Source organism: Mus caroli, chromosome 5 (assembly GCF_900094665.2).
Source record: "Mus caroli chromosome 5, CAROLI_EIJ_v1.1, whole genome shotgun sequence".
NCBI classification, from domain to species: Eukaryota; Metazoa; Chordata; class Mammalia; order Rodentia; family Muridae; genus Mus; species Mus caroli.
The window spans coordinates 14,103,609-14,115,734 of NC_034574.1; positions in this window are offsets into that span (position 1 = coordinate 14,103,609).

Sequence of the window (12,126 nt, forward strand, 5' to 3'; positions counted from 1 at the left end):
GGGTAGGGAAGTGGGGGGCGCTATGGGGGACTTTTGGGATAGCATTGGAAATGTAATTGAGGAAAATATGTAATAAATATATTAAAAATAAATAAAATAAATACACACACATGTACACACATGGATATACAAACATACATCTATCACTTTTGAAAGCTTGTAAGAAGAAGTTGTAAAGAAATGAATTAATCTTTTAAAAACAATTTTGTGATAGATTTGATTTTATGAATACACTTTTAGGCCAGGAAGTTATTGGGGTAAAAATGAAGAGAACAGAACTTAATTATCTTCATGTTATAAATTAACAATGTGAAACAAAATTTTATTCCAACAGGCAGTAAGAATGAAGTGGCAAAATGGAAATGAGAGAAGAAAATGGGTAGAATGTAGAAGCTCAGTGTGGCAGTAAGGGTCAAGGAGTCCAGAAGAGGGAAACATCTGAGGGGAATTTCCAGGACAGCTACTCAACAGACCTATTTAGAACACAGATGATCTCTCTTGAATTTAATACTGTAGACCAAAGAAAATTGGACTGTAAAGTTTAATTCTTTCTACAAAAACATCAAAAAGTATTCATACACAAAAGCACAATATCTTTTTAAATAATTTTTATAGTCACTAAAGTGAGTCCTAAAAAATTAAAGATTTAAAAATAGCCAATTAGAACAGTGGTTCTCAACCTTCCTAATGTCATGGCCCTTTCTTTAACACAGGTCATTGGATTGTGATGACCCTCAACCACAAAGTTATTTTTGTTGTTACTTCATAACTCAGATTTGCTGCTTTTATGGATCATAATATAAATATCTGTGTTTCCAATCTTAGGTAACCCCTGTTGAAAGAGTCATTCAATCCCAAAGAGATCACAACCTACAGGATGAGAACCACTGAGTTAGAAAATAGAGAGAAGTTGGACAAAAAAAAAAAAAGAAAAAAGAAAAAAGAAAAGATGACGTGCCACCAGGATACAATGCCAAAGAACACAAATAGTTAAATAAATCTAAAGTTTTCTATTGCAAGATGGAAAAGTATTGAGTATGTTATCCTGCCACCTCTCTATACACCTTCATCATCCCTGCCTATCCAGAAACATACAGGTTAGATTCCCTTCCAGTGCCCATATTCCCTGCCTGCTGAGTCATCTGGGGCATCCTCAGTTGACTTGAGCAGCCAAATATCCCTGCTGGACTCCATTCTCCCACCACCTCTCAGGCTACCTATATGAGGCATGCTGATCTGGAACAATACAGCCCAAGAATACCCATCAGAGGCCTACTAAAATCAGGATCATCAAGGCTAGGCTCCCTCCCAATGCCTACTAAAACAAGAATTAAAGCCATCTAGGTGGATAAAGGCCCTCAAAAGAAAATGCAGGGCAATATGACACATACAGAGCACAGCTACCTTACTATGGCTAGCCCAGAATATCCTAAAACAAACAAAGCACAAGAAAAATGACCTCAAATCCAATCTTATAAGATGGATTTATAGTGGAAATGAATATTAAGGGAAATGAACTAGCGGAAATATAAGAGAAATGAATATACCCTTAAAAATTACAGAAAAATACAATCAAACAGGTAGAGGCCTTTAAAGAAGAAACAAATACATCCCTTAAAGAAATATAGGTAAATAAAATGAATCAGGAGAAGGAAATAAATAAAACTGTGGAAGACTGAAAAATGGCAATATAACCAATAAAGAAAACAAAAACTTGGGGAATCCTGGAAATGGAAAACCTAGGGAAGAGACCAGGAACATATGCGAGCATAACCAACATAACACAAGAGATAGAAGAGAGACTCTCAGGTGGAGAAGGCACAGTAGAAGAAATTGATACATTGGCCAGAGAAATATTAGATACCAAAAAAAAAAAAACCCAAAAACAAAAACAAAAAAACCTTAACACAAAATATCCAGGAAATTTTGGATACCATGAAAAGTCCTAACCTAAGAATAATATGAATAGAAAAAGGTGATGAGTCCCCAGATCCAAGGACCAGAAAATATTTTCTACAAAGTAATAGAAGAAAACTTTCTTCTAATCTAAAGAAATAAATGCCTATAAACGTACAAGAAACGTAATAGAATACTATTAGACTGGATCAAAAAAGAAAATCCTCCTTTCACTTAATAATCAAAACACAAAATCTACAGAACAAAGAAAGGATATCAAAAGCTTCAAGGGTTTTTCCCAGATAACATACAAAGTCAGATCTATCAGAATTATACTTGGCTTCTCAAAATGGACTCTAAAAGCTAGAAAGGTCTGGACAGATAGCATGCAAGCTCCCCCGCCCCCCCCAAAACCCCACAGATGTCAACCTAAACTACTAGATCCAGAAAAACTATCAATGACTATAGAAGGAGAAAACAAGATATTTCATTACAAATACAAATTTAAAAACGATCTATTCACAAATCTAGCCCTATTAAAAGTACTAGAAGAAAAGCTCCAAACCATGAAAGATAACTACATCCAAGAAAACACAGGAAATAAGTAATTCCATACCAACAAAAGGGGGGAGCAACACACACTCTAATAAACCAACATCAAAATAACAAGAAAGAGCAATCACTGGTCACTAATATCTCTCAACATCAATGGACTCAAGTCCAAAATAGAAAGACAGAGGCTAACAGAGTGGATGTGAAATAGGATTTATCATCCATCATTTTGCAACATACAAGAAACACATCTCAGCAATAAAGGTAGATGTTACTTCACAGTAAAGGACTGGAAAAAAAAAAGTTTTCTAAGAAAACAGACCTAAGAAGCAATCTGGAGTAGCCATTCTAATATCTAATAAAATAGACTTTCAACCAAAAATAAATCAAAAAGTAAATAGAAGGACACTACATACGCATCCAAGGAAAAATCTAAGATGATATCTTAACTCTGTACATATATGCTCCTAAAACAAGGGAATCCATATTTGTAAAAAAAAAATGTACACCACATATTAATAGTGTAAGACTTCAACAACTCAACAATCCATCCTCACCAACTGACAGGCCATCAAGACAAACCTAAAACAGAGAAATAATGAAACTGACATTATGAATCAAATGGACTTAGCAGCAACTATAGAATATTTTACCCGAACACAAAAGTGTAGGCATTCTTTTCAGCATCACATGAATCTTTCTCCAATATTGACCATGTAGTTGGTCACAAAGCAAGCCTCAACTGATACAAGAAAACTGAAATAACATCTATTCTCTTATCAGAACTACCCACCAAACAAAGAGCATACAGATGTGTAGTTTCGTCTTCATTGGGTCCAGAGCAACTGGAGCAGGATATCATTAAAGCTGATTCCCATCTGTGGAACTTGTTCCCCCAATTCAGCTGTCTTGTCTGGCTTCAGTGGGTGAAGGAGTGTCTAGTTTTGCAAAAACTTGATCTACCAGAGTGGAGGTATATGGGGCACAGGCTTCATTTTCTCATAGGTGAAGTGAAGGAGGGAGCAGGGAGAGACTGTGGGAGGTGGGGACAGGAAGAGGAAAGAGAGATCGGGATGTAAAGTGAACGAACAATCAATCAATCAATCAATCAATAAACAAACAAATCCCTAGAAAGTAAACAAACAAACAAACAAACAAACTGTTACAGGGGTAGCCAGCTATACTGTTGATCAGATTTCAGACTTGCTCCACAGGAGGGAATTCATGCCTGGTACCGAAAACCCACTTAAAAAAAAATCTGTGTCTGAGGAAGCCATAGGCCCTGGGGGAAACCATACTAGTACTGTTACTAAATTGACATGCCAACACACTACCTATTAAATAGTCATTTTTATTCCCATAGAAAAATATATTTTCCATCTTAATCTGAGAAATTTCTCTCTGAAATGAACAGTAAGGACTAGAGAGATGCATACTTGCTTAAAGTGTTGAGAATAAAGGGTAATAGAATGCTCAGACCTAACAAAAAAAATTATATAGCCCACTCTGGAGCTCAGTGAACATGTCAGAAGAGGAGTCAGAAAGAATTTAAAAGGAAAAAGATAAGGACATAGGCTAAGAAATGTTATAATCTAGGCTGTTATAGCCATTTGCAAACAATCTTGGAGCAGATTTGGTTGCCTGCTCTGGGCCAGGACAAAAGTAGGCCCCATGTGGAAGAGACTCATGGAAGAGCTCCATTCATTTCTGCAGAGCTCATGACTACTGATGGGTTCTTGGAAGGAGGCCATCAACTTTATTCAGTTGTTACCCCCTGGTGATCTCACCAGGCTCCAAAGCAAACTCAGATAGTTGCAGAGATAATCTCTTGCTCTGAATGGAAACATCACCTTTCAATAAAAGGCTAATGGCCAATGAGCTGAGGCAGGATTAGAAGGTGGGACTATCAATATAGAGAGGGGATTCTGGGAAAGTTAGGCATGAGTGATTAGCCCCAGAGAGAAATTGAAGACCAGGTAACCAGCCACATAGTAGAACACAGAATAAAATAAATGAGTAATTTAGATATGAGTGAGCTAGTTGGGGAACTGAGAAAAAGCTATTGGTCTCAGCATTTATTCATATAAAAATGGGAAAGAAAAAATTATTATAAATGAAATAAAATACTGTCTTTTTAATGTAATAATAATAAAAGTGACATTTTCCTGATCAAATTATGGAATTATCATTTGGAGATCTGCAGTGATTCATAGTTCATACAGAAAAATATGTGTTCAGAATGTATAATAGTTCATGGAAAATCAAATTTTAGACTACATTAAAAGTATATTAAAATGAGTGTTAAAGCTAAAGAAGCTGAGAATAGATAGCATACTAATGGCAGGATCAGAATGTAGGTTCTAGAAAATAGTATAATACATTAGAAATGTATTCCAATAAAAGAAAGCAAATAGAAAATGTCACTCTCAAATTACTGTAAAAAAATAGACTTTTTGATGAATTGTACTGAGTTTAGTCCACATTTATGAAGAATAGAAAGCAAGAAAGTGGAGGAAAATATGTAATTTAATGTGAAATATTTCATTTGAAAATGAAAAACACATTATATAGAAACAACACTGTAATCAAATAGATTAGAAAAAAGGATAAAATGTTTAAATATGAAATGCTGTCCAAAAGTTAATTTTCATTTTTTTCTTTTATTAGATATTTTCATCATTTCCATTTCAAATGCTATCCCCAAAGCCTCCTATAACTTCGCCTGTCCTGCTCTCCAACCCACCCACTCCCGCTTCCTGGCCCTGGCATTCCCCTGTACTGCGGCATATGATCCTCCCAAGATCAAAAGCCTCTCCTCCCATTGATGGCCCACTAGGCCATCCTCTGCAACATATGCAAATAGAGACATAGCTCTGAGGGGTACTGGTTAGTTCATATCATTGTTCCTCCTATAGAGTTGCAGACCTCTTTAGCTCCTTGGGTACTTTCTCTAGCTCCTTCATAAGGGGCCCTGCGTTCCATCCAATAGATGACTGTGAGCATCCACTTGAGTATTTGCCAGCATTGGCATAGACTCACAAGAGAGAGCTATGTCAGGGTCCTGTAGCAAAATCTTTCTGGCATATGCAATGGTGTCTGGGTTGGGTGGTTGTATATGGGATTAATCCCCAGGTGGGGCAGTCTCTGGATGGTCTTTCCTTCTGTCTTAGCTCCAAACTTTATCTCTGTAACTCCTTCCATGGGTATTTTGTTCCCCATTCTAAGAAGGAGCGAAGTATTCACAGTTGGTCTTCCTTTTTTCTTGAGTTTCATGTGTTTTGCAAATTGTATCTTGGATATTCTAAGTTTCTTGGCTAATATCCCCTTATTAGTGAGTGCATATCATGTAAGTTCTTTTGTGATTGGGTTACCTCACTCAGGATGATATCCTCCAGATGCATGCATTTGCCTAAGAATTTCATGAATTCATTGTTTTTAATTGCTGAGTTGTACTCCATTGTGTAGTGTATTCAAGGCTCATACCTAAACATAATAAAAGCAATATCAGCAAAGCACTAGCCAACATCAAAGTAAACGGAGAGAAGCTGGAAGCAATCCCACTAAAATCAGGGACTAGAAAAGGCTGCACACTTTCTCCCTACCTATTCAATATAGTACTTGAAGTCCTAGCCAGAGCAATTCGACAACAAAAGGAGGTCAAGGGGATACAAATTGGAAAGGAAGAAGTCAAAATATCACCATTTGCAGATGATATGATAATATATATAAGTGGTCCTAAGAATTCCACCAGAGAACTCCTAAACCTGATAAACAGCTTCAGTGCAGTAGCTGAATATAAAATTAAACAAATCAATGGCCTTTCTCTACACAAAGTATAAACAGTCTGAGAAAGAAGTTAGGGAAACAATACCCTTCACAATAGTCACAAATAATATAAAATACTTTGGTGTGACTCTAACTAAGGAAGTGAATGATATGATAAGATGTATGATGTATGATAAGAACTTTAAGTCTCTGAAGAAAGAAATCAAAGAAGATCTCAGAAGATGGAAAGATCTCCCATGCTCATAAATTGACAGGATCAATATAGTAAAAATGGCTATCTTGCTGAAGCAATCTACAGATTCAATGCAATCCCCATCAAAATTCCAACTCTTTCTTCAACGAATAAGAAAGGGCAATTTGCAAATTCATCGGGAATAACAAAAAACCTAGGATAGCAAAAACTCTTCTCAATGATGAAAGAACCTCTGGTGGAATCACCATGCCTGACCTAAAGCTGTACTACAGAGCAATTGTGATAAAAACTGCATGGTACTGGAAGAGCAACAGAAAGGTAGATCAATGGAATAAAATTGACAACCAAGAAATGAACCCACACACCTATGGTCACTTGATCTTTGACAAGGGAGCTAAAACCATCCAGTGGAAAAAAGACAGCATTTTCACCAAATTGTTCTGGCACAATTACAGGTTATCATGTAGAAGAATGCAGATTGATCCATTCTTATCTCCTTGTACTAAGGTCAAGTCTATGTGGATTAAGGAACTCCACATAAAACCAGACTCAGTGAAACTTATAGAGGAAAAAGAGAGGAAAAGCCTCGAAGGTATGGGCACAGGGTAAAAATTCCTGAATAGAACAGCAATGGCTTGTGCTGTAAGATCGAGAAATGACAAATGGGACTTCATAAAATTGCAAAGCTTCTGTAAGACAAAAACCACTGTCAATAAGACAAAAAGGCCATGAACACATTGGGAAAGGATCTTTACCAATCCTAAAACAGATAGAGGGCTAATATTCAATATACATAAAGAACTCAAGAAGATGGACTCAAAAAATCAAATAACCCTATTAAAAATGGGGTACAGAGCTAAAGAAAGAATTCTCATCTGAGGAATACCGAATGGCTGAGAAGCACCTGAAAAAAAAAAATGTTCAACATCCTAAATCATCTGGGAAATGCAAATCAAAACAACCCTGAGATTCCACCTCACACCAATCCGAATGGCTAAGATCCAAAATTCAGGTGACAGCAGATGCTGGCTATGATGTGGAGAAAGAGGAATATTCCTCCATTGTTGGTGGGATTACTAGCTGGTACAAACACTCTGGAAATCAGTCTGGCGTTTCCTCAGAAAATTGGACATAGTACTACTGGATGATCCAGCAATTCCTCTCCTGGGCATACACCAGGAAGATGTTCCAACTTGTAATAAGGACATATGCTCCACTGTGTTCATAGCACTCTTATTTATAATAGCGAGAAGCTGGAAAGAACCCAGATACCCCTCAACAGAGGAATGGATACAGAAAATGTGGTACATTTACACAATGGAGTAATTTCCATTTTATATAAGTAAAGAAATATTATATCTCAGAAAAAAATGGACAAATTATAGAACAAAGTAAACTACAGAAAAACTAGAAGAATGGCTAACAAGCAAAGGAAATATGTTAATGTAAATAGAAACCTAGTTGAAAGCAAAATCCAGAAGCTGAATTTCCTTCAATGGACAAAGTGTGATGGCCTGGAACTCTCTTTTGTAAGGCAGGTTGGCTTTATACTTAGAGATGCACAGTCCTTGCTTTGCAAATGCCATGGTTAAAGGCATGAACCAACACATTTGGCTCTGATTCGTATCAGCACTTTAAGTACACTCTCTTCCTGCTTCTGTGACTTGCATCCAAATTGAGACCTACATCACGGACCTAGTAGGATACATTGAAGAGGCAGGTAGACAAAAAGCACAAGAGGCATAGATATATGAGGTGCAGAGAAAGGTGTGCATTTGAATGTAACTGCCTTCTTTTGAAAATGGAATATTTCAAGCTTCCATATAAGTTAACTAGATCATGTGGCCATCTACAAATGCTGACACAACAACTTGTCACTTGTAAATTGATGGTTTAGTGACAAATTAAGACTACATAGAATTACCATATACAATAGTCTCATGTCTAGGTATACACACTGAGGATTAGAAACGTATATATCAAATACATCTTCATCACCATGTTTATTTTAGTATTATTCACAGTATAACCAAGTCAATGAAATCCAATAAATGATGAATGAAGAATATATGCTGCACGTATTCACACAAAAGGATATTCTGTCATTTACAACAGCATGATTAAGCTTAAAAAGGGAAAGAGTAAACATTGTTTACTTTGCAAATAATTGCCCAGATTCCCTTCAGTGAATTGGCATTTGGTAAACTGCCAGAACAATGTGATCTTATGGACAGCAATGAATTATAGTTTGAATTAATGAGATAGATGAGAGCGACTTACAAGTTATATAGCTAGTGATAGCCATAGAAAGCACAAAACAGTTCTGATCAGGTAAATACTTCCAATGAATAATAGTGCTACTTATAATAGTGTTCCTTAGAAGGAAAGGAGGGGCTTAATTGCCACATCATGGGTATAAAATCTGGTGGTGCATTACTCAGATAAGAATTGATTAACTCTGAATTTATACATAAAATGGAGTTTAATTTGTACTTTCTCTTGGATTTTTGGTGTGGCATTCTCTCCTTGTCATTATGATTACTGAAATTACAACCATTCAGAATCAAGGCTAGAGAAAACAGGGCCTCTTGAGTGAGAGCATGGCAGGATATGCATCTCTGGGGCCCACCCACCTTTAGACTGCAGAGAGGAGAAAACATCCAAGTAAATATGAGGAAAATGCTTATAAGTAAAGACTGAGGCCAAGAGAAGTATGTTGTACACTCACTCTGCTTCTTCTTAAAAAATAAGCAAGATCTTTGTCAACAGTGTTAATTTAATAAACTCAGTAGGATATAGATCTAGATGCACATATTGATATATAGGTAGAAAATATGTGTGTAAAGTTCATATGATCTATGTGATAATATTATGAAGAGGTCATGAATTTAAGGGAGATTGAGAGACATAGGAAAAATTGCAGGGAGAAGGAAAGGTGGGGATGATCCTAATATATAATTAATATGTGAAATTCTGAAAAAATGATAACAATTTTAATTATTTTATTTTTGAAGTTATAAGAGCTACATAATTTCTTTATTTCTTTCCACAAAGTTCTACTATGTACCCCTGCTCTTTCTCAAGGTCATAGATTTTTCTTTGTTACTACATATATACGTATATATGAATGTAAACACATATATATGTTTTGTATGTGTATACTCATATGTATATATTTGTATGTATGCACACAATATGAAGAAAGGTGACTATTTGGTATCTGTTCAATGAGAGTGACTATTTCTCTTGTTCTGTATATTTCCTAGTTGTCTGGTGCTTTGTCAAGTGTGGAGGCCTTGTGAGCTCTCCCCTTTACACGTTAGTTAGCATGCCTCTTGTTGTTGCTCTTTTCCAGGCCATGGTTCAGCAGTCAAGTTGGTGAGAGATTATGGGTGTAGTTTCTATGACATTTCCAGGACAGAAAACTTCCAATTCCTCCGGCTCTTGAATCTTTCTGCATCCTCAGTGATCTTTGGGTTTTGGGTACAGAAATTGTTTTGTAGATGTATCAGTTGAGTATGGGCTCTGCACTTCGATTTGTTGTTTTTCTATAATTGTCACCATCTTTTTAAAGACAAATTTCATTGATGAGAGGTGAGGACTACATTTATCTCTGTGTTCAAGGACAAGTATTTAGAAATCAGTAATTATGCTTCTTTAGTAATGTGATGGTTCTAGGTTTCCTGTAAGATCCATGATTCTCTAGCACCAAGTAGTTGCAAGGTTGGTAAGACCAGGAATGATTTCCCTTGTGTTGAGCAGGCTCTAAGTTCAATTAAAGAGCTGTTGTTTACCGCCAAAGAATGCATGCCACTATTTCACTCTCGGGGTTATACAATGCTGTGCTGGCCATTATTCTGGTTCTCAGGCATCACAACGGAGTGAAACTATTAGTTGCTTACTTCTAGGGAGGACCTTAGGGTCCCTTCTAGTGCTGTGAAAGCTGGTCCACGGGGAAAAGCTTTTAGGTCAGATCTTTAAAAGTAAAGATGAAATGGTTAGTGCTTTTTCAGGAAACAATACAGCTATTGAGTTGATGTAGTAATTATAGTTTTGGTCCAAGTATGGGTTCTTCCATTCTTTCTTTCTTTTCCATTATGATCCTGGATAAAGAAGAAATAAAACCAAGGCAAAATATAGGCAAACAAATATAATAAATAAATAAGTAAAAAAATATAAAAATGAAAAAATAACAAAGAAAAATATCAAACTCATTTCCCTCCCTAGGTTCTGTACTCCTCCAGACTTGAGAAAAGAACAAATGGAAAATATTTGAAAAGGCCTTGAATTTTAGTTTAGACCAGCCCAGAATTTTCTACATATAAAAATGGATATTTATGTGCTCAGATGGGGCAATAAACCTTTGGAGCTCTTCTGTTCTATTATGGGTTTGAAAGAAGAATATATTGGAAAAGAAAGAGAAACAAGGCTATTGATTTTCTCCACAGTGTCTTGATACATCAGTGCTACTACACACATAATCAGTTAGAAATAAACTTCAGATAGAAAATTTAAAATACTTCTGCTTGTCATCTCACATAAATTACTTCTAACTAGCTTAAATTATGTTATTTTTTAAATTATAAGTTTAAAAGAAATACAACTTTAGACATAGACATAGATCACAGGAGAGAAAGGAGACAGAGATTCTTATATCTATTGAACGTGAGATTTGAGCATAAATATTTCTCTTTAAATGAAAAATGAGTAATTCAGAATATAAAATTGCATCATTTTTCATATGTTCCATGGTAATACTGATTTCAGTGTGAACTGGAGTGGTAAGTTTCCTACCATCAATTGAATAACAATTTGAGTCATTTGTTTAAGTAGCAAAATAATCCCCAAATCTAGAGTATCTTGCTATGATGACACTGAATTTCAAATGGAAATGTTCTCTTTGTATGTTCATGTCTTTGTGCATGTGTGTGCACTTGTACGTTACTCTCTGTCTCTCTCTGTCTCTGTCTCCCTCTGTGTGTGTGTGTTTGACTGCACAATTGTATGCATATGCATCCTGTGTACATGTTCTGTGCATGTGTGTGCGTCTATGCACACTAACATACTTTTTTTTTCTTGATGATTTTATTTTCAAAGATATTCTACATTGGTATTGATATAAATTTTTTACTGGTTATTTTATTTATTTGCATTTTGAACATTATCACCCTTCTCAGTTTCCCCTCCACAAACCCAAGATGCCATACCCCCTGCTTCTATGAGGATGATCCCCCACTTACCATCCACTCCCACCTCACCACCCTAGCATTCCCTATGCAGGGGCATCTATCCTCTACAAGACAAATGATCTCCCCTCCAATTGCCACATAAGGAAATCCTTTGCTTTATATGCAGCTGGAGTCATGGGTCCCTCCATGTGTTGTACTCTTTGGTTGGTAGCTTAATTCCTGGGAGCTCTGGTGGGGGGGTCTGGTTAGTTGACATTGTTTTTCTTATGGGGATCCAATTTGTATCCCCTTGACCTCCTTTTGTTGTCTAATTGCTCTGGCTAGGACTTCAAGTACTATATTGAATAGATAGGGAGAAAGTGGGCAGTCTTGTCTAGTCCCTGATTTTAGTGGGATTGCTTCAAGCTTCTCTACATTTACTTTGATGTTGGCTACTGGTTTGCTGTAGATTGCTTTTATCATGTTTAGGTATGGGCCTTGAATTCCTGATCTTTCCAAGACTTTTATCAT